General features: G+C 33.9%; 1 pseudogene; it reads right to left on the reverse strand.

Annotated features, from left to right (window-relative positions):
• Nucleotides 1-71: 71 nt before the first annotated feature.
• On the reverse strand, nt 72-23,820 carry LOC149261806 (AUGMIN subunit 5 pseudogene; annotated as a pseudogene).
• Nucleotides 23,821-24,434: the final 614 nt, after the last annotated feature.

Genomic DNA, 24,434 nt, shown 5'->3' on the forward strand with positions numbered 1-24,434 from the left:
ACCGTAAACAGAACGGGTCATGCAGGTTGTTACCGAATCCGACTAGAAATCACAAGGGCTGCGTCTGGCACTTACAATATCGCTGCTGCTTTGATTTTCCTATACTTTTGCATAGAATCCCTATGTCTCTCCGTGGCGGATCGGATCCAAGGCTGCTGCTGCTTTGATTTTCCTTTAGTTTTGCATAAAATCGCCATGTCTCTCCCGGGCGGATCGGATCCAAGGCTGCTGCTTTGATTTTCCTTTACTTTTGCATAGAATGGCCATGTCTGTCCCGGGCTGATCCCATCCAAGCCGGAAACAGGAAAATATGGTGAAGGCATTTAACCCTAACCCTAAACAGAACGGGTCATGCAGGTTGTTACCGAATCCGACTAGAAATCACAAGGTCTGGCACTTACAATATCGCTGCTGCTTTGATTTTCCTATACTTTTGCATAGAATCGCCATGTCTCTCCGTGGCGGATCGGATCCAAGGCTGCTGCTTTGATTTTCCTTTACTTTTGGGTAGAATGGCCATGTCTGTCCCAGGCGGATTTAACCCTAACCCTAAACAGCCCAGCTCTATGAGGGATCATTCAATGCAATCAAAGAATAGAAATCAAATCCCAAAAAGAATTCTGGAGCATCACCTGTTAATCCATGTACAATCCCAAGCCGTTGGCTGTCAGCTAAATATCCCAAGTTTCGCTGGTCTCTCTGCTCGCAAAGAACCAAGTTTATCATCGCTTCTGTTTTTTTTTTCTTCAATTGATTTTAACTTTGACTCTTGTGGTTTATTTTGTTTTGAACAATTTTCATTACCCATTAATTCTTTGTTTCAGGCGAAAGGCGAAAGCCAACAAAGTTAATTATTTATTGGTTACAATAAATGTATTGGGCAACTCTGGTCCATTAAAAATTTTGGCAAGAGAATATGAAACTCTGCATAAAATAATTCACACTGCTCTGAAATTGTACGCCACGGAAGGGCTACAATGCTAAACAATTCCATGTTTTTAATCTGTAACCATCTCCAGAACTTTTTCCTTAATTAAGATCGTTATTGTTCCCTCACTATTATATATCTTTATATACTTATTTTTATTTGCATACATGTTAAAGCATTTATCTTTAAGAGATTAATCTTGCAAAAAAAGTATCGCTGCAAGGGGAAGCTAACATTTAAAACCCTAAGAAAACTATCCCGAAGAAAGATCACTTAAAGTTGAAAATTAGAATCGTATTATTGTACAAAATTTATGATTTATTCTGAATTGTACATGATTAATTTGATATATAAGTGCTTTGTCATTATTGTAGCAGTGAAACCCTCTCTTGGAGTATTAGGAACTGGGACTTTACACCCTGGAAAAAAACATGGTAGTAAATTTGAAGAGGAGGAGAAAGTTATGAACAATCCTCCTAATGAGGAGCAACAACATCATTTGAATGGCAACCTATGGAAAAGTTGGTGGAACAATTTTGATATCTCTTCGCATTGAATAAACCTTTATATCAATAGTGTTTTATCTCATGCCACGAGGTTGTTTATAATTTTCATGCCTATCGTCTCTACCTTATAGAGCCATCTTGTAGATTTATTGGCCTATCCATTGTTGAAAAGTGTATTACATAGACAGATTAATGTATCATTTGAACGACAACCTATGGAAAAGTCACTGGAACAATTTTGGTATTTCTTCGCATTGAATGACCCTTTATACCAATAGTGTTATATCTCATGCAATGAGGTTGGTTATAATTTTAAGCCTATCGTCTTTACCATATAGAGCCACGCTGTAGATTAATTGGCCTATCCATTGTTGAAAAATATTTGAACATGTTATGGCATAGAGAGATTAATGTGAATTGTGGAATGCGTTTAATATAAAATTAACTATTTATTGTTACAATTTTCATGATTTAAATATAAGTTTTTGGATTTAAAGCCATCTCAATATATGGTTCTATATTTAGAATTTATTTATTGATACAATCTTCATGGATCTAAATATAAATTTTCAGATTTAAAGTCATTTCAATACACGTTTTTATACTTAGAATTCATTTATTGTTACAATCTTCATGGATTTAAATATAAATTTTTGGATTTAAAGTCATCTCAATACAAATTTTTATATTTAGAATTCATTAATAGTTGTTCTGCAAATTCATGCATGTTACGGTTTAGATTAGCTTAATCAATCTATTTTCTTTGACAAGAACTAAATAAATATCGATGATGTTAACTAACTTTCTTACCTCTTCCATTGTGAAATTTTTAAAAATTTATGCCCTTTTTTATTTATGGTTTTAATTTTTATTTTTGATCAATTCAATTAATTTTCATTTTTTTAATCAAAATTTTAATGTTTTATATTTTTATTAGTTAAATTAATATTTTATAAAAGTATTTGATATTTTTTATAAGATATTTATCACCTAATATAGGTGAGTTACATTTGTAATCTTTTAAATTTTAAATTAAAAACTAATTCTTATTATATATATATGATTATTGTATATCAAACACAATTAACACACAATATAGGTGAGATGCATCTGTAATCTCTTAAGTTTAAATTAATAACTAGTTTTTACTATATAAGATTATTGTATATCAAACACAAATAAAGACTTGTTGTCTTTGAATATGTGATAATGCTAAAAATGGAAGGAAGACAAAGGTTTCATTATCATTGAAGATTTCATTATTATTGATTCAAAGTTTTTTGTGCAAATAAAAATGCATTACATAAAAGACAACAAAAAAGTGGATGAGAAGGACGAGAAAGATTAATCGAAAACAACAAATTAAGTAGGCAATAAGATTACTATTAGTATCATGAATATGCACTTCTATGTTTCTATTTTAAACAATAATAGAATATGTGTTTACATCATTAAATGTGATTCATCATATATGAGATATGGTATTATGCTTACAAGTCAATAATGTCTTATTCTATTAACCTTATTAGCTTCACCTTACAACATATTAATTAAATTCGATTCAACACCACATAAACCTTAACAACATGGTTTAGTTGCCATTGAAAATTTTGTTACAAAATTTGTTCCTATTTAATAGGTGATAGATTGTTATGCAATTACCCCACCAATGCTGGTGTTTGAGAACTATGAATGATACTTAAAAGCTACTCATCCATACCCTAACTCAATATTTTCAATTCTAATGTTGGTGTTTGAGAACTATGAATGATATTTAAAAGCTACTCATCCATACCCTACTTCAATATTTTCAATTATAGAGTGCATTCAACAATAACCTTGATTATACTAAAGAACTTATTATATGAATGAGTGATTATTGTTTAAAGATCACCATATTTTTGGGTGACATAATATCATCGAATAGAGATACCAGGAAACAACAAATATTTTTAAAATGAGGGCACAATACGACCTGAAATTTTATTTGCATAAAAAAACTAGGAATTACAACTATGAAAATTACTTTCTAAAATGAACATAAATATGAAATTGTCCTCTAAATTTTATCTCTAGATTGACCTCCAAGCTTAATGAATGAGTGCATCCCAGAAAAGATGATGTGGTAGAGTCTCAAAAATAGTAGCTCTTCCATCGAAACACGCCCTTCTAAGTAGGGGGAGCCCATATGTCTCTTTGAAACCAGGTATATTGAAGGTTATTAGTCCTTAAGCCCAAAATTACAACAATATAAAATATAAAACCTTAACGTATCTCTCCTCAACTATCAAAGTGACCTTCTTTTATAAATTATCCATGCAAGACTCTCATCATCTTCCATGCATTTCAATTAACTAATGGTGAACTATGATGAGATGGCCATGCACATGGCTAAAGGAAGTATACTTGAGTTGAATTGAAGTAGAAGTGGAGAGAAGAAGCATGTGTTTAGTCTAGTGTAGATACTCTTATGTCAAGTGGGAGAGAAAAATACATCCACCTAGTTAACTGGCCAAGACACTCAGTTATCTCCCTATGAATGCATGTGGTGTGGTTAACTCTAAGGAAATTGCTAACACATTCCTAAATTAGTGCATTCATCTTAGTGGTATTTAGTTCACTCATGCATGTGCTCCAAATAACTCCCAATCACACTTAGTCTTATCCATGTGCATTAATTCCCGTGCATGCAACCAAACCTAATGTGGCTTTGTGTCCTTTTCCACTTGGGTAGGCCAAGGAAACGACGATTTATTTGCTATTAGTTTTTCTAGTTTCATTTGGAGAAATTATAGCCCACCCCACCCAAATAATGCTTGTCCTTGATCATTTGTAGAATAGGATTCTTAAGCATCTCCTCCCCTTCCCATGCTGCATACTCCAAGGGAAAGTTTTTCCATTTGATGAGATATTCTAAGATTACTTTATTTATCAATCGTTTCTCCTTGACCTGTAGATTGGTCTCTGGAATAGGTATCAATTTACCTTCTTCATACATGGAAGGTAATTCTGTTGAAGGAGTCACATGCTACCCAAGAGATATTTAGAAGCATGATATATGAAATACATTGTGAATCTTTCTTGTAGAAGGAAACTCCAACTCGTACACTACTTCACCACTTCTCTTAATCACCTTGAAAGGCTTGTAGAATTTAGGGTTTAATATTTTTTCGTTCCATTGATCTTCAACGAAGATTGTCTATAAGGTTGAAGATGAAAAACAAACATGTCTCCCAGCTTGAAAGACATCTTGATTGGATGACGATCAACAAAGTTTTTATGTGTTCTTGTGAAATTTGAATATTCTTTTTGAGTGTATTTAGAATATATTGGTTCTCTTTATCCCACTTAAAAGCTTTTGGAGCTCAAGAATTAGAAAATACCAAATACACAAAATTAAAAGCTTCATAACCATACAAGGATTTGAAAGGAGTCATGTCGATACTCATGTGATATGTAGTTTTGTAACAAAATTTTACAAAATGTAACCATTTTACCCATGCTTTTTGTTGTCTTGACACATAGTTCCTCAAGTATCCCTCAAGCCATTTATTAACAATTTCTATTTGACAATCCGTTGAGGTTGATAACTAGTGCTATGATAAAGTTTTGTTCCTACCAAGTTTATCAATTCTTACCAAAAGGTGTTAATGAATATGTGATCCCTATCACTTACAATCCTCTTATATGCCATTAAGTTTTAATACGTGTTCAAAAAATAGACGAACAACTTGTGGAGATTAAACAACATGGAATGAGCATATTCCATATTTAGTATGTCTAGAGACTGCAACAAAAATAAAGTCCTTACCATTTACCTTTGTTTGTCCTGTGGTAAAATACATTAATATTTGTTCCCATTTTTGGTTGGGAATAAGAAGTGGTTCATTGTTGTTGCATTGTGTTGATCATGTTCTACATTTAAGTATAACTTTGGGTAATTACACCATTACCAATGAATTCTATGTGGTTGACATTGATGATACCAATCTGGTGTCGGGTCTTCAATGGTTGCATTTGATAAATCTATTTATTATGAACTTTAAGACTATGCAATTGAGTTTCACAAAAAATGTTAGGAAGGTGTTATTATAGGGCTTAACTCCATATACTATTAGAGTCATTACAACTAAGGGTATGGAGAGAGTTTTTCAACATTATGAGGCTGAGTGGACAGTGCAATGTTTCATTTTAGGAAGGTCTAGCGATACATGACAATGTGGATATCATGTAAAATTATAATATGATGGTTTTAGATCTACCACATGGCCTACATCTATATTTTGGTTTTGAGCATATTATTGAGCTTGTGGACAAGAAGCTAGAAGTTATGGTTGCCTACCTGCCATCCTAAATGAATCCAGGATGATACCTAGAGGACTATTTACGAGTTGTTGGGTACAAGACAATACAACCTAGCTCTAATCCTTTAGCTTCCTCTATTTTTTTAAGTAAAGAAGGATGTCACTTTGAGGATGTGCATTGATTATCATGCACTAAATAAGAAGAACATCAAGAAAAAGTACCCTATTCTGTGTATTGATGAGTTGATGGATGAGCTACATGGAGCCATATATTTCTCCAAAATGGATCTTTGTTTAGGATATCATCATGTTCAAATTTTAGATAAGGATGTGCACAAAAAAACTTTCTGGTACCATTTCGGACATTTTATGTATTTGGTGATGCCCTTTGGGTTATCAAATGCTCCAACTACTTTTCAATGTTTCATGAGCTATGTGTAACAAACATTTGCATAAATTTGTATTGGTTTTCTTTGATGGCATATTAGTATATAACAAGTCATGGGAAGAGCATTTTCGACACCTTGATGAAATGTTAAGTATATTAGCGGCTAGTTGCTTTTTGCAAAAGCCTTGAAGTGTGAGTTCAACATGACTGAGCTATTATCTTTGGGATATATCATTGGTGTAGGTTGTATGAAGGCACATCGAGAGAAGATTAAACCTATGCTTGAGTAGGCTCCACTGAAGAACGTGTCACAATTGTCAGGCTTTATTGGTCAATGCACATATTATATAATGTGTGAAGGGATTTTCTTCATTAACTGCTCTTTTGACAAATTTGACCAAGAAGGATTCTTTTGTTTGGATGTATGAGAATCAAGGAATTATGGATCATCTTAAAAAGGTAACGAGTACCTGTTTTTTATTTACTAAATTTCTCTTAACCTTTTGTGCTTGAGTGTGATGCTTCAGGTATTGCTATTGAGGTTGTTTTAATGCAAGAAAAGCATCCCATTGCTTATGAAAGTTGAGAATTGAATAAAGTTGAAAGGAGATTCTCCACATATGATAAGAAGATGTTGGCCACCATGCATGCACTTGAAAATTTTCATCAATATCTTGTGGGAAACAAGTTTACTGTGAGGATTGATCAAAACAACCTGAAGTATTTCATGGAGAAAAAATAATTAAATGAGAGACAAATGATGGGTAATTATGATACGAAGGTATGATTTTGACATTGAATTCATCAAGGGGAAGAATAATGTTGTTTTTGATGCATTATCTATAAATCCTTTATTTTTCTCACCTTCAAAAATTTCAACCTTTTAGAAATATCACATGCTAGCAAAATGTGCAAAAAATTAGCATTCTTGTGATATTTTATTAGGTAAAAATGGTGATGGAAGATATAAAGTGATGAATGAGACCATCTACTACAAGAATAGAATCTATTGAGTACTCGAAAGTAATTTTAAACACAAAATTATAATCATTTTTCGTAACAACTAGCTTGTTGGTAACCCTAGTTATCTTAAGACATACAACTCTATTTGTGAAAGGTTCTCATGGAAGGGTATGAAGGATGATGTTCTCAATAATGTGAGCGAATTTCTAGAATGCAAACTAAACGAGGTTGAAGTTTCCTTCCTTGTAGGGCTACTAGAACAACTTCTTATTCCCAACCAAAAGTGGGAACAAATATTCGTGTATTTTACCATAGGACTGCCAAAGGTAAATGGTGAGAATTTTATTTTTGTTGCAGTAGCCAGAAATACTAAATATGAAATATGCTCATTTCATTCTGCTTCCTTTTGAATGTAAATATCCATAAGTTGTTTATCTATTTTTTGAGCACGTATTCAAACTTAATGGTGTGTCTAAGAGGATTGTATGTGACAGGCATCACATATTCATTAGCACCTTTTGGAAAGAATTGATTATTTTGGCAGGAACAAAACTTGATCATAGCACTAGATATCAACCTCAACAGATGGCCAAATAGAAATTGCTAATAAATGGCTTGAGGGCTACTTGAGGAACTATGTGTTGGGACATCAAAAAGCATGGGTAAAATGATTACATTTTGTAGAATTTTGTTACAAAACTACATAACACATGAACATCGACATGACTCCTTTCAAATCCGTGTATGGTTATGAAGCTTCTATTTTTTTGTATTTTGTCTTTTCTTATTGTTGGGCTCCAAAATATTTTAAGTGGGATAAAGCGAACTGATATATCCTCAATACACTCGAAAAGAATATTCAAATTGCACAAGAACACATAAGACAATTTTGGTCGCCATCTAGTTGAGAGGTCTTTCAAGGTGGGAGACATGGTTTTTTTGCATCTTCAACCTTATAGACAAACTTTATTGAAGATTAGTGAAACGGAAAATCTTAAACCCCAAATTTTACGAGCTTTTCAAGGTGATTAGGAGAAGTGGTGAAGTAGTGTATGAGTTGGAGTTTCCTTCTACAAGCGAGATTCACAATGTATTTCATGTATCATGCTTCTAAAAATCTCTTGGGTAGCATGTGAATCCTTCAACAAAATTACCTCCCATGGATGAAGAAGGAAAACTGATACCCACCTATTCTAGAGACCAATCTACAAGTCAAGAGAAATGTTTGAGAAATAAAGTAATCTTAGAATAAAAAACTTTCCCTTGGAGGATGCTATGTGGGAAGGGGAGGATATGCTTAAGCATCCTAATCTACAAATGCTTGAGGATAAGCATTATTTGGTGGGGATGACTATAATGTCCCCAACTCAAACCAGAAAAAAAATAGAAAATCAATTGTCATTTCCTTGGCTTACCCAAGTGGAAAAGGACACAAAGCCACATTGGGTTTGGTTGCATGCACAGGGATTAATGCACATGTATAAGACTGAGTGTGATTGGGATTTATTTGGAGCACATGCATGAGTGAACTAAGACAACTGAGATGCATGCACTAATTTAGGAATTAGTTAACACTTTTCTTAGAGTTAACCACAACACATGCATTCATAGGGAGATAACCGAGTGTGTAGGCCAGTTAACTAGGTGCATGTTTTTTTTCTCTCCCACATGACATAAGAATATCTCCACTAGACTAAACACATGCTTATTCCCTCCACTTCCACTTCAATTAAACTCAATTATACTTCCTTTAGCCGTGTGCATGGCCATCTCATCATAGTTCACCATTAGTTAACTTAAATGCATGGAAGTTGATGCGAGTCATTGCATGTATAATTTATAAAAGAAGGTCACTTTGATAGTTGAGAAGATATAAATTGTTATTTTATATTCCATATTGTTGTAATTTTGTGCTTAAGGTCTAATAACCTTCAATATCCCTTGTTTCAGAGAGACATATGAGCTCCCCCTACTTAGAAGGGCGTGTTTCAATGGAAGAACTACAATTTGTGAGACCCTAACACAACATATTTTATGGGATGTACTCATTCATTAATCTTGGAGGTCGATCTAGAGATAAAATTTAGAGGAAAATTTCATATTTACGTTCATTTTAGCAAGTAATTTTCATAGTCGTAATTCCTAGTTTTTTTATGCAAATAAAATTTCAGGTTGTATTGTTCCCTCGTTTTGAAAATATTGTTGTTTCTTGGTATCTCTATTCGAGAATATTACATCACCCAAGAATATGGTGATATTTAAGCTATAACCACACATACATATAATAAATTATTCATATAATCAATGTTATTGTTGAATGCACTCTCTAATTGAAAATATTGAAGTAGGGCATGGATGAGTAGCTTTTAAGTATCATTCATAGTTCTCAAACACCATCATTAATGATTTATTGTCGAGAATTAGAGAAGGGAATATGTGTTGCATACATTAAAGAAGGGCTATTATGATAAGCTATTGGATGCACAAAGAATAGTCATTGTGTTATAGAGATATGTTCTTTGTATGGATAGAGGAACTATTGAGCCATATTTCTTTAGGAAAATGATATGTGATTACTTTTATGCTAACATAACTATTATCTTAGTCTCTTGTTGAATGAGATGTGTATGCACGCGAGATTTGCGTTAGCTTTCATTAGAAAGGATATACATTCGCATGCGGGAAGAGACAACAAGTTGTGTTAGATTGCTTTACATATTTGCATGCATCAAAAGTAATAGCTAAAGGACTAGTTCTTTTGATAAAGTTTATGTAAATTTTCATGTAAGAAAATTATAACTGATGTTTTAGTTAGTTCCTTCAAAGGAATGCCTTAGTGTTTTGTCCTCTAAGAATATGTGCTTATGCGAGGGGATATATTAGTTAATATGATTATTTATAAATGTAATCATGATATCAATGTTGTTAATGACAACATTGGTAGGAAAAGTTGGTTACTTACACAAAGTATAGATTATATTTAACATTGTGGCAGGTAAAGAATTAATGGTCCATGCAAATGGGTGCGAGTTGTAGGGTGGTCCACTGATGAAACAACTAGACGACAAAGATATAAATATTGAAGACAAATGATATCATGATGATTGTAATAGATTTTTGCTACATATGTTTTATTTAAGTGATATTTCCTTGTAAGATTTTATGACAATGGATAAGGGATGAAATCCATTATAAGCCATTGAGTGAGGGGTGAAAACCTTCATGAGTGTTTAATAATAAAATACAGGGAATGTCCTTGGATATGATGATATAGTGTTTTAAAAGACATTGTAAGAACCCCTTTAGATATTGAAAATAAATAATGAGTCGAGTAATGAGACTTCATTGTAATAACTAATTTTTGATTAAGTCTTGTCATGGATGCATTAAGATGGTTGGTTGGTTAGTGTTGTATAACTAACTAATAGAACTTATATGCATTAATTGAATTCAATTTAAGATTATTACAATTCGTAAACAAGTGATTATGATACTTACTTCATATATCGATCTGTTGATGACAATACACTATGGGGAATTGGAAATGTTTATATTGTTAACTCAACTATTGTTGGCATTTACACATTAATGAATATTTGCATATGCTTTTATGCATGACAATATTGTATGTATGAAACTAAAATGATTTGGAAAGTGAATACTTGTTAAATGATGCATATTTATAGCTAACATTGCTGATGGGATTAAGTAGTAGTGGGGCAATTTTATACGAATCTATCACCCATTAAATAGGAACAAATTTTGTAACAAAATTTTCAATGGAAACTAAACCATGTTGTTTAGGTTTATTTGGTGTTGAATCTAATGTCAACTACTATGTAATAAGGTGAAGCTAATAAGGCTAATATAATAAGACATTGCTGACTTGTAAGCATAATACCATATCTCATATATGGTGAAACACATTTAATGATGTAAACATGTATTCTAATATTGTTTAAAATAAAAACATGGAAATTCATATTCATGCTACTAATAGTAATGTTATTGCCTACTTAATTTTTTGTTTTATAAATGAATGTTTCTCATCTTTCTCATCCACTTTTCTCTTGTCTTTTATATAATGCCTTGTTATTTTCATACAAATTTTTGAATCAATAACCATGGATCTTCAAAGATAATGAAACCTTTGTATTTCTTCCACTTACATCATTATCACATATTCAAAGACAAGGAAATCTTTAATTGTGTTTGATATACAATAATCATGTATAGTAAGAACTAGTTATTAATTTAAAACCTAAAAGATTACAAATGCATCTCACCTATATTAAGTGTTAATTGTGCTTGATTTATAATAATCATATATAGCAAGAACTAGTTTTTAATTTAAAACTTAAAAAATTACAAATATATCTCACCTATATTAGGTGTTAAATATCTTATAAAACCATATCGAATAGTTATATAAAATATTAATTTAACTAATAAAAATATAAAACAGTAAAAATTTTGATTAAAAAAAATGAAAATTAATTCAATTAATCACAAATAAAAATTAAGACTAGTAAATAAAAAAAGAGTGTAAACCAATAAAAAAATTCACAATGGAAGAGGTAAGAAAGTCAACTTAACATCATAAATATTGATGTGTTCTTGTAAAAAAAAAGAGATTATTAAACAAATCTAAACTGTAACATGCATGAATTTGAAAAACATCTATTAATAAATTCTAAATATAAAAAAATTGTATTGAGATGACTTTAAATCCAAAAACTTATATTTAGATCTATGAAGATTGTAACAATAAATGGTTAATTTGATATTCAAAAGCATTCCACAATTCACATTAATGTCTTTCATGTGATAACATGCTCAAATGTTTTTCAACAATGAATATGCCAATAAATTTACAACATATATCTATAAAGTAAAGATGATAGACATGAAAATTATAACCCCATGCTCTATAAAGTAAAGACGATAGGCATGAAAATTATAACCAACCTCGTTGCAGGAGACAAATAGTGTATTGGTATAAAGGTTCATTCAATGAGAAGAAATACGAAAATTTTTCCACCAACTTTTCCGGAGGTTTCCCTTCAGGTTTCCCTTCAAATGATGTTGGTGTTAGTGAGCAGGAGGATTTTACATAACTTTCCCCTCCTTTTCAAATTTACTACCATGTTTTTTTCCTATAGTAAATTCCTGGTTCCTAAAACTCCAACAACTTGAGAGGTTTTCACGGCTCTAAATAACAATGCAGTTGTCTATAATGCGACTTTTTGGAAGCCTTTCCGGTGGGTTTTTCCGGTCAAAATCCGGCAGCAATTTATTGAAATCACAAGTTTTATAATTAGTTTCTGCACAATCAAAGCGTCCCAGGGGTTTTCCAGGGTGCTGAATCCAAATATGCAGCTAAAAAACCATTTTAACTGCAACAAATCAAGATTTAACCTCAATTTCTTCCGCCGGATTTAGTCACCGGAATCTCCAAAAAATCGCATTATAGACAACTCCAATAACAATAATAACAAAACACTTATATATCAAATTAATCTCAAATGAATCATGTAAAATTTAGAATAGTGATAGACTCAGTACAATAATAAGATTCTAATTTTCAACTTTACCTTTAAGTGATCTTTCTTTGCGATAGTTTTCTTACGGTTTTACTTGTTTCCTTCCCATTGCAACAATTTTTTTTGGATGATTAATCTCTTATATATAAATGCTTTAACATATATGCACATAAAGAAGTATATAAAGATATATAATACGGAGAGAACAATAACGATTTAAATTAAGGAAAACCTCTATAGATGGTTACAAATTAAAAATATGGTATAACCTTACTTTCCGTTTTCCACTGTAACCACAGTGGAGCACGAATTTTTTAGCATTATAGCCTAGAATTGGCACACGACCTTCTACAATTTCAGAGCAGTGTGAATTATTTTATGCACAGTCTCATCTTCTCTTGCCAAAAGTTTTAATGGACCAACGCTGCCCAATACATTTATTGTAACCAATAAACGATTAACTTTTTTGGCTTTCACCTGAAACAATTAAAGGGTAATGAAAATTGTTCAAAACAAAATAAACCACCAGAGTCACTGTTAAAATCAATTGAAGAAAAAAAACAAAAGAGAAGATAAACCTTGCTCTTTTGGCGCAAAGAGACAAGCCGGACTTGGGATATTTAGCCTGCAACAAACGGCTTTGGCGCAAAGAGACAAGCGGGACTTGGGATATTTAGCCTACAACGAACGGCTTGGGCTTGTAGATGGATTAACAAGTGGTTCTCCAAAAATTCTTTTTGGGATTTAATTTCCATTCTTCGATTGCATTGAATGATCTTCTTAGGGCTGGGCTGTTTAGGGTTAGAGTTAAATCCCTTCACCATATTTTCCTTTTTCCGCTTTGGATCCGATCCACCCTGGACAGGCATGACGATTCTATGTAAAAGTAAAGAAAAATCAAAGAAGCAACAATATTGTAAGCGCTAGAGGCAGCCCTTGTGATTTCTAATCAGATTCCGTAACAGCCTACACTAGTCCATCCGTTCTCCATCTAAGGATGAAGCTGCATCAAAGTACCATGCACCATTCAAGGAAACAATTCTTGGCCAACTTTATAGGACTGAAAAAAACCAGCAAAAAAAAGACCAAAATCAAATCAAAACATAACCTCTAATATAAGCACAACACAAAACAGAGAGAGAAGGAAGCAGAATTTTGCATAGAAAAGAACAGGGTAATGGGATGCTAGTATGGGTTGAGAGGGGAAAAGACAACTCACTTGTTCAATACAGGCCGGCGGCCAAGGCACTTCACTGTCCAGGAGTTCAGTAAGCAAGGACTGTTTGGGCCGCTGGCAATCTCAATGTCAAAACTCTATTCAGTGAATTCAACCTACAAGTTTTAATGGAAAATTCTTTTCCAAAACATGGACAGGAATGGTTTTTTCAAATTTGAATGGAGAATGGAGAATTCAGGAATGGTTTTTGCTTTCACCTAACCGCCATCCACTCCATTAACGAGCAACGGAGAGATCGAGACGAACATCACATCGAATCTGACATGAATCCTTGATCCTGCCATACGGATCCGCTGACACACAATTTTGACATTACATTTGCCGATGGCCGAAGTTTTCCCATTCGACAGACAGTCCTGGGAAATTCCTCAGCTTGGGTAGAATATTCCATTTTTTTTTTCCACTTTATGATAAATTATATTTAAAATTTTAGAGAAATTGTAGGAAATCTTCATTACAGTTATCAAATTTTAAGTTTTAAGATTTTGATGTTACAATAAATTTTTGATAATACTAAATTCATTTCCAACCACAAAAACAAGATTCACTCACTCTTACTATCTATTTTTTTTTAAGACAAAATAAACAAAGTCCAACTAGTTTTCGCGGCTACACAACGCCATTCCAAATTATGCTTCTTTGTCTTATTTTTATCATAATTCCAACTTAAACTCATATAATAAAATTCTCATGGTTATGCGAATGGGGTGAAGTAATTTGATTTTCTTTTCTCGAACTATGAAGTGTAAGAGAGATCATATCATTAACAACTAGCATTTGCACTGGATGTTGCAAAGGAAACGCCGTAAGGCATAAAGTGCGGGAATCCATTATCCATGTAGTGTGTGAATTATTCAACAAGGTGGATCTCTCTAAATTTGTTACAAACATTTATGTTGTTGCATTGCTAATTTATTAGAATCTACTACTACCTCCTCCTCTTGGAATATTAAATTTCTTATTACGATCCCTATTATTGGCATCACAATTTTTTCCACTTTAGTGGCTTTACCTTCAACCTAAAGAAACATGAATTTGAGTTGCTCAATTAAAAAGAAATTACTAAATTACTATTTATCAGGTTTTGCATAAAAACAATTAATAACTCATATTTACAACCCTTTAAATATTTACAACCCTTTAAGTCTTGTATTTATAACTCATATTTATAACCCTTTAAAATGAAACTAACTATCTATATTTTTATTAATAATAAAAAGAATCTTCTTTATAAAACTAACACTCGCATGCTACTCCTATATATTTATCTTATATTTAATATTCAGTGTCCAGCAATTGAATGACAAGTTGAAAGCTCAACTTAATTGCACCTTTCTAAACTTCTTTGTGGGAATTCATGTCCCATTAATTTAATGGCAAATTGAAGTTTCAAATATAGTACACATTTTATACCAGATTCGGAGAGTTCATGAACAAAATTTCAAGGTTTTGATGGATCTGAAGAGTTCATGGACAAACTTCCAAGGTTTCGATGGATCTAGGTCGTTTGTATTTTCTCTAATGTTCTGGGTCGTTTGTATTTTCTCTGACGTTGACTATATTACAAAAGCCAAAATCTCTTGGATTGTGGTGAAACCATGGCTAAACCATAATCCAAGTGAAACCATGAAAAATCCAGAATTAGCGAGTATATTACGAAACCCAAAATGGTGTAACCTTGGCTAAACCATAAATCCAATTGGAACCATGAATAGTCAAGGATTATCGTCGCCAAAAACATAAAAATTTATTTTAGTATACATCCAATAGAACTTGCTGTACCATATTGTGGATTCCTGTGGCCAACCAATGAGAACCAAATATTATGCTACCTTTGTGGGTGGAATCTAATTCGTTGTATCTAACCCCAGCCAACGTGCCGTATGCCCCAACGAATATCTAATAAACTATATAATCAAATAATTCTGTAACACAGCGTATACTGATAAGGAGGTCTCCTTCCACAGGCTCTAGCATTTACAACGTGGAGTTGCAGCAGTAACTCACTATTTGAAAATAACTATTTGGCAATGTGTTTCTTTTGCAAAGAAACACACTGGACAATATTCCATATGTGCACAAACTAGAATTGACTAACAAAGACCAATTAACATTTCACATTTGTAGCTTTGCTAACTGTTTATGTTCTATACAATACTGATAAAATGATAACCTTGCAGAAAAAGCAGACATCACTTTGTAGGGTGTGTTATTTGTATTTACACAATTGATTTTTTTATTCAATCAGCGATGCTATTCTCTGTGCTTTTGTTGAGTTCCTTCATCACCACCATCACTGGGAAATTCATCTCCCTCTTAAAGTATGAAACGAGTAGCAATTCCCCATTCATCTCACACTACCACCCCAAAGAAGCTAGCAATCCTGATATACAAATCGAACTAGCCATCCTATCAAGCAATCCATGTAGTTCTCAGTCTATAGCTTTGATAACCCAAAACTCAAATCTTTTATATCTAATATGCACAGAAATTTTCACATTAATATGTCTGGATCTCATTCTAAGATCTTTACAGATCTGATACAGAGGTAAACCAGATTTTTCATACTATGACAAGCAATATTAGCAAGTCTTGGAGTCTCTCTTATGTAATGTCTCCTCCTTATTTGATATTGTTGCTTTAGTATGGTTTGATACAGAAACTTAATTGTAGATATGGGTCTCCTGATCTCTTGCAAACATTCTGATCTGATGATTGTTATAGCTATGCATCCCATGAATACTATGGAGATTTTAACTGCAAACCTTCTGATTGAATATTGGGATATTATTGTACAAGTTTCTGCTCTTATGCAGAAATTGGAAGTATAAGCCTTCTCATCTTTAGGAAGGCTTTTGTATGAACAACTTGTCTACTCCTCTATAAACAATAATATACCATAGTGAAATGCTACAATGGTCTGATGAATAAAGGCCTGAAGCCATAGACAGTTTCTTTGCACCTGATACATTGATTGTATATACCTATTGCTATACAAAAAATATAGCAAGATGCTACTATTCATTCCATGCACAAATTATGACAATTTTCATGTATACCATAGAAACTATTATACAGATCAGTTGTAGAAAGAACAATTTATTTTGAGTTAGTATCAGAAAATTTTGACGTATACCAATCTTAGTCATGTTGAAAAGAATTCAAAATCTCTGTGATGAGCAGTTGCTTAGGTGGTCCAATGCATGTTCTGAATGTAGTGAAGTCTGAAATTCTGTTCACTGTCATTCAATGCACTTAGGAAGTTTTGCTGTTGGAAAGTTTGATTGGGCTGCATTGAATTAAGCAAGGCTGAAACGTTATTGTTGACATTGTAGCTGTAGTTGTTCTACATGTTGTTGAATCTCTTTGCAGGGTTGGTTTCATCATCCCTATATGCTAAGGAGAGGGTCCTGTTGAGAGAATTGAATTTGTTGTCATTCTCCACTGCCAATTCTTCTTGTTTTGGGACAACTTCATATCGGCAATCGCTATTGTTGTCATTGTTATTGATGAAATTGTTGTGAGAGAGGTTGGAAGACTGGACTTGAGGTAGTCCGTTGTTGTTTCCATTGCCATCCATGGCTTCATCGTTTAAAAAACCATCTATGAAAGGATCGTCACTCTCCAACAACCCACTGAAAGAGGCAATTTTGGGTAGTTGCAGTTTGTTTTGCTAATCAATATCAGGCAAAGAAGCGATCACTTCATCTGCACTTGGTGATTCATCTCGTTCCACCCCTTGTACTCTCTAAGAATGACAAATTTTCATGTAAATTCGGCAAAGCACCCAATTATCAAGCTGGAGAACAGAAGTACCATCAAAATCAACAATACCAATTTTAGTTGAATGAATCAATTCCTATTCATAAAGAATCAAAACACAAGAACTGTGAAAGGAAAATCATTCATATTGATCAATATTCACCAGTATATGAACAATAATACCATCAAATATTATCACAAAACAGTCAAATTAGAAGATTTCAACAATATTCTGGACCCAGAGACAAGAATTAAACTAATAGCTATACTTACTCTCAAAGAACCCTTCTTGTTAGGTATGTAATGGACATCCTCCACTGCGCAGTCAAAATGCCAAGATAGCCGTTAGCTTATGCCGTTAGCAATAGCCAGTTTTCTAGGCATAACAAGGAGTACTTTATCAAGCTTCTACAGTATACAAACCTGGGTTTTTTACACCAAAATCCAACCTCCCTTACATTACAAATATATATTCTAATGAAAGAATATATAGGAAAAACATAATCCTCAAGCTGTTACAAGATTTTAGGAATAAAATCCTAACAGTAAACTAAAAATAAAATAAACTTTAAGTTGCTACAAGGAATACAGAAATGATAGAAAATCCTTTGCCATCAATTTGGAAATTGATTCTTTGACTATTGATATCCTGCCTACAAATTTGAATCTGTTGTAAATATTCCTAAAAATCTATCGACCTCTAATTAAACAGGGTCAACTATGCCACTTGTCATCCAATGGTCCTTTTATCCAATTTTGAAAGAGAAATTTTTGTCATCTGTTGAAGTATGGTTTACAAAACCTTTTGTTTCATATAACTTATTTGAAAAATATACTCTACTTTATCCATGGGTTAATTACTCATGTAAAAATATAATTAGTGGTAAAATTCGTAGGATAAATTAATTACTCTTTTCCTAGACATCTGGCAAAACTACAAAAAAAAAGTGCCTAGCTATCAAAAACCATGGTTTTCATCTCTTTGATATCCTAATGCCATAAAACAATGATATAGGAGTCCATCAATAATTGGAAATCCATTGTGTTTGGTGTTTCTCAATATTTGTACGTTATTTTCCTACCCTCTCTTTTCCAACAAGAGTTACGAATGTACCTATGACAACATCACTGGCAGTCAATTCCCTCATATATGGCTCTGCATGTGCTTCAAGGAAAATAAGCTCCTTCATGTGAACAACTTGGTCATAGACACCACTGAAGCCATCTCTATTATCAACATTTTGCTGCTCTGTTTTGAATCCATGACCAAATTGCAGAGGTAGCATCTTCTCATGCCTAAGAAACTGCATAGATTGAGATTGATGGAAGCCATCATTAGCTTACATACATAAACTTGTAGCTAACATACACATTATACAATATTAAATATTGAATATTTCTCCATAGACCTTGATCCCATAGTAGACCTATAAACAAAAACATCAATAATATGTTGTACAATTTTGACATTCACTTGCTTGTTTGCAAACACACTCTCCAAATTATCTAAATAGCTCCTTGGATTGGCAAGATCAAAAATCCAGATCAGCATCAAGATGATACCAAACCAAAGCATTCTCTTTAGCTTCTATGGAAAAATCATCAGTAGTCTCAGTACATAGTTTCATAACAGGCTTTGTTGTTTTCTTCCAGTAAAATTTTGTAGTGGGTTGTTGTTTTTCATTCAGTATCCTGGTTCATTTAGCAATTAAAGGTGTTACTTTCTTGCACTACTTTTGGCTATTGCATATTCCTTTATTCTTTTGAGCGACATACTTCATTTTATCCTCTCATCTAGCTTTCACAAGAGCTGTCCTTTCTTTGTCTGTGAATATGTCAACTAAAGGCCTGGGTGACTAGGAAGGCCAACATAATATACTTTCTCTCTTAGAGAATGATATAAAAAAAATTCTGCAAATTTCCTTGCATTCTTCTGTTGTTTCTTAATGCACAAAGTCATTGTATTTATTCTTCATAAGCATAGCCAAGAGTGAAATGAAGTTAGACCAAACCTTCTGCATTATGTAGGAAATAAATATCTTTGGCCCAACTTCCCCCCTGAAATTGTATCTTTTGGACTCACGATTGTTACCAATACTACAATAACTACCTGTTGATGGAGAGCCTCAAAACTTTGTTGCATATTTATACTACACTGAAGTGTTTTTTCACTTGCTTCAAAATATTATATGAATTATTCCCAATGTTGTTCTCTGGTGCTTGTGGATCTTCAATCGAAAGTATGTCGTCACTTAAAGTCTACACGATACCCCAAGATTTGATATAGACAGAACTTCAACATTCTCAAATGTTAGTCGGAAACTGGACCAAGATCTTGGAAATTCCCTTTATAACAATTGCAATTGGTTAGTAGAGTCAATATATTTGCTATTAGAATGTGCTCAAAGCCAAAATTATTAAGCTATGCATGCGATGAATAAAACTGAATGAATACAAAAGAGTTATGAATAATCTTCTCTTGAATATCAAAACCAGTGACTTCTAAAACTCTGGTAGAAGATGCACCCAGATCTGAAAAGGCATTTGCATGATATCAAAGCTTCTAATTTCAAGCCATGAAGGAAACATGCACCCAACAACCAACCTTCAAATAAAGGATCAGTTTTTTTGCAAAACTCGGCCATGTCAAAAACTGAGTATATACCCTTTAGAAAACCAACAAAATCTCCCAAACTATTGACAATTTAAAAAAAAATCTCGTGTCTCATCTAATTGAGGCCATTTTTCAAAAACCCCATTGTTTAGAATTTTGAAATTCCCCTTCAATTTCCTGGAAACTGCACCTAAAGTTCATTGTTGGAAAATGCCCACGAAATTTTGATGAGTGGTTTCCAAAAGCAATTTCTCGGTGGAGGGGGAGAGGAGGGATGGGTTCCATGGTATTGAAAACTGTCAAGGGGGTGCTACTATGAACCTGCTGCTGTCACATCACCAATAGTTTTTTTCACTCCCTTTGTTAAACATCGAACACACAGAGTGGGTTCATGATTTATAATAACTATCGATCTGCTATTGTCTTATACTAGATCTACACGATACCCCAAGATTTGATATAGACAGAACTTCAACATTCTCAAATGTTAGTCGGAAATTGGACCAAGATCTTTGAATTCCCTTTATAACAAATGCAATTGGTTAGCAGACTCAAGATATTTGCTATTAGAATGTGCTCAGAGCCAAAATTATTAAGCTATGCATGCGATGAATAAAACTGAATGAATACAAAAGAGTTATGAATAATCTTCTCTTGGATATCAAAACCAGTGACTTCTAAAACTCTGGTATGCAACAATTTAAAAACTCTGGTATGCAACAATTTAAAAACCACATTGTTTGGGATTTTGAAATTCTCCTTCAATTTCTTGGAAACTGCACCTAAAGTTCATTGTTGGAAAATGCCCACGAAATTTTGATGAGTGGTTTCCAAAAGCAATTTCTCGGTGGAGGCAGAGAGGAGGGATGGGTTCCATGGTATTGAAAACTGTCAAGGGGGTGCTATTATGAACCTGCTGCTGCCACATCACCAATAGTTCTTTTCACTCCCTTTGTTAAACATCGAAAACACAGAGGCAATTCACGATTTATAATAACTATCAATCTGCTATCGTCTTATACTAGATATACACGATACCCCAATATTTGACATAGACAGAACTTCAACATTCTCAAATGTTAGTCGGAAACCAGACCAAGATCTTGGAAATTCCCTTTATAACAAATGCAATAGGTTAGCAGACTCAAGATATTTGCTATTAGAATGTGCTCAGAGCCAAAATTATTAAGCTATGTATGCGATGAATAAAACTGAATGAATACAAAAGAGTTATGAATAATCTTCTCTTGGATATCAAAACCAGTGACTTCTAAAACTCTGGTAGAATATGCACCCAGATCTGAAAAAGCATTTTTATGATATCAAAGCTTCTAATTCCAAGCCATGAAGGAAACATGCACCCAACAACCAACCTTCAAATAAAGGATCAGTTGTTTTGCAAAACTCGGCCATGCCAAAAACTGAGTATATACCCTTTAGAAAACCAACAAAATCTCCCAAACTGTTGACAATTTAAAAAAATTCTCATGTCTCATCTAATTGAGGCCATTTTTCAAAAACCCCATTGTTTGGAATTTTGAAATTCTCCTTCAATTTCCTAGAAACTACACCTAAAGCTCATTGTTCGAAAATGCCCACGAAATTTTTATGAGTGGTTTCCAAAAGCAATTTCTCAGTGGAGGGGGAGAGGAGGGATGGGTTCCATGGTATTGAGGCACTTCCAATACTTTTATTGTATTTAAGGAAGGCATTTTATAAATATAATAACAGACAATTGATCAGCTATTATTTCAAAAACAAGATTGTGATCATACAATAATGGAAATACAGATATCTGCTTTCATAGCATTGTTGGTAAATCAAAATTAAAGCTAATGGAGAAGGCAAAGCAATAATCAAATACCTCAGACGTTCAGCATCATCCCTGACATCAATTTTCTCAGTCTCTCGGTTTATTAGATTGACAATTCGAGTTGTATATGTAGTAATTGCACGTAGCAATTGTGGAGGACTCCTAAGCAAATTTAGAGCAAGATCCTTCACATCATTTGGTATTTCCCCATCCAAATCAATAACTAGCTTCTCAGCATCTAGATGTGCATGTCCCTGAACACCACCCCCATCATAAGCCGGAAAAGTGTTCCGTATTCTTTCAATGAGATGAGCTGCAAGTGATTCACATGCCTTTCTAATGCTCCTTTCCTGTGCTGTTTCAATAAGAATGAGACCATCCGCTGGCTTGTTGCCCTTAATTGTGGCATAAACTGTATCCTGCTCGTTACGGGCATGCAGAATGTCAGGAGTTGCATCTTGCCCACTGCCAACCCTCACTCGCTGTGCATCCCTTGCTTGATCAACATAACGATGAAGTCGTCGCTGATATTCTGCAAAAATCTTGCATGTTTCTTCACACCGCTGGTCATAAGCTTCAAGCATTACCTGCTTATGCCTAATACAAAAGAAGAAGAAAAAATAACAGTCAAAAGGCGATACTTCAATGAAAACTTTAGAAATAATTTTAAAATTTGAGCGAAGTTCCTTAATGTTCTTCACAGTATATATTATCCAGTTAAACTTGATTTCAATGTTATTGCACGAAATTATTCCTGTTTGACAAAATGAAATTCAGCCACACACTGCCTTACGAGTAATAGATCATTCCCTGTGATATATTACATCAGGAATTTTGGAGCATAATGAGTAACTCTGGGATCGGGTATAATCAGTTCGTTTATTCCGTATTTATCATTAAGGAGCTTAAAAAGAGCACAGTGTCAAGGCCCTTCTGAACCTATCGCATTAATTAGCATATTCGAAACCAGGATATTCCTAATATTTAACAGAATAGCTTAATGTAAACAAGCTGCAAGATCCACAAAACTAATTTGATACACAGGCTTTTCAGAAGCGACAGAATTTAACCAAGAAACTAACTTGAATAATGTAACGTTCTCATAGAACAAGGTAACGAAACCTAGTCTGATTTTAGAAAATGAATCAACAACACAATAAATTTTAAATCTGTACCTATAATTTGATTTCTCATCAAGCATTCTTTTGCATTCAGCTTCTTCCCTGGAAGCTTCAAGCATCTGTCCCTTCAATTCCTTCCTCTGCCGCTGAAGGACGTGGCATAGTCTTTCTACCTCTTTCTCAGCTGCACCTCGTTCTCTCAGAGCCCTCTCTCGGGTCTCATAGGCTTTAGAAGTGTGTCCTTTTTCCAGAGGCTCTTTAGCTTTGGTAACCTCGGCCACCTTTCCTTTGCTTCTGTCGTCATATCTCTTCCTGCTTTTGCCTTTAACTTCCTCCTCCTTCACATTTAAGTTTTTTGCTGCTGCCTCGAATCCTTCTTACAGACCGACTGCGATGCTAGGGTTGCGGTGCACAAGAATGTTTCTCTTAATTTTCTCCAATGTTTTCTCGGACCTTACTCTCTGCAGTAGGAAATTCCAGATGGGTAACATATTTCCCCTGCATATTTTCTTCAGATCTTTCGGCGATGGCAGGGGTTTGTTGGAAGATAAATATCGGTCATGCAGTTTATACCCCATTTCCTGCTGTAACCATTCCAATATAGCCTCCAACTGAGGAACGGAACCGCCTGGAGTCTGCATAGCTTAAAAACTACAATCTTTGGATAAAACTGGTCGAAAGTGAGCTCAAATTACTGCAAATGACCTCGGAAATTTGATCATGCCTGCTTGGTAAGGCACTAAAGCTCGACCCTGGATGTAAAAATGTCAGTTCCGCCTAGATTTGGTACCAAACTGTCTCGAATTGAAGACCTAGTCAAAGCTGGAAACCCTAAACCAAGAGAATTACTCTGTGTCCAATTGCAGTTGCAATGGTTACTGCGGTGAGATGAGAAATTTGAGAGTCCCATGGACTCAAACCTTCAATCCACTGGCCGGATCGAAATTTTCTTCATCGTATCTCAAACCCTGGCTTCGTGCTTTTTCCTGCCACTGCGTTGATAAATCCCGTGCAGCAAAGGCATTTGCCCCGACCCTCCTCTGCAGCAAACTGGCTATTTGTGTGTGCACGACAGACCAAGTGGGTAGACATACGGGCAGATAATTGGACGACAGATAATTGTTGAATCGTCTAACAATAGATCTGACGGTTAACATTAAGACAGAAAGGCGTTTAGGGGAGTTCATTTCAGAGGGAAACACCTTACGACGTAAATATCTCGATTGTGAACTAGTTTTCTTCCAGATCTGTCAAA

This window comes from Pinus tabuliformis, chromosome 6 (genome assembly GCF_031772625.1).
Source record: "Pinus tabuliformis cultivar Carrire ecotype Pingquan chromosome 6, CPIR1, whole genome shotgun sequence".
NCBI classification, from domain to species: Eukaryota; Viridiplantae; Streptophyta; class Pinopsida; order Pinales; family Pinaceae; genus Pinus; species Pinus tabuliformis.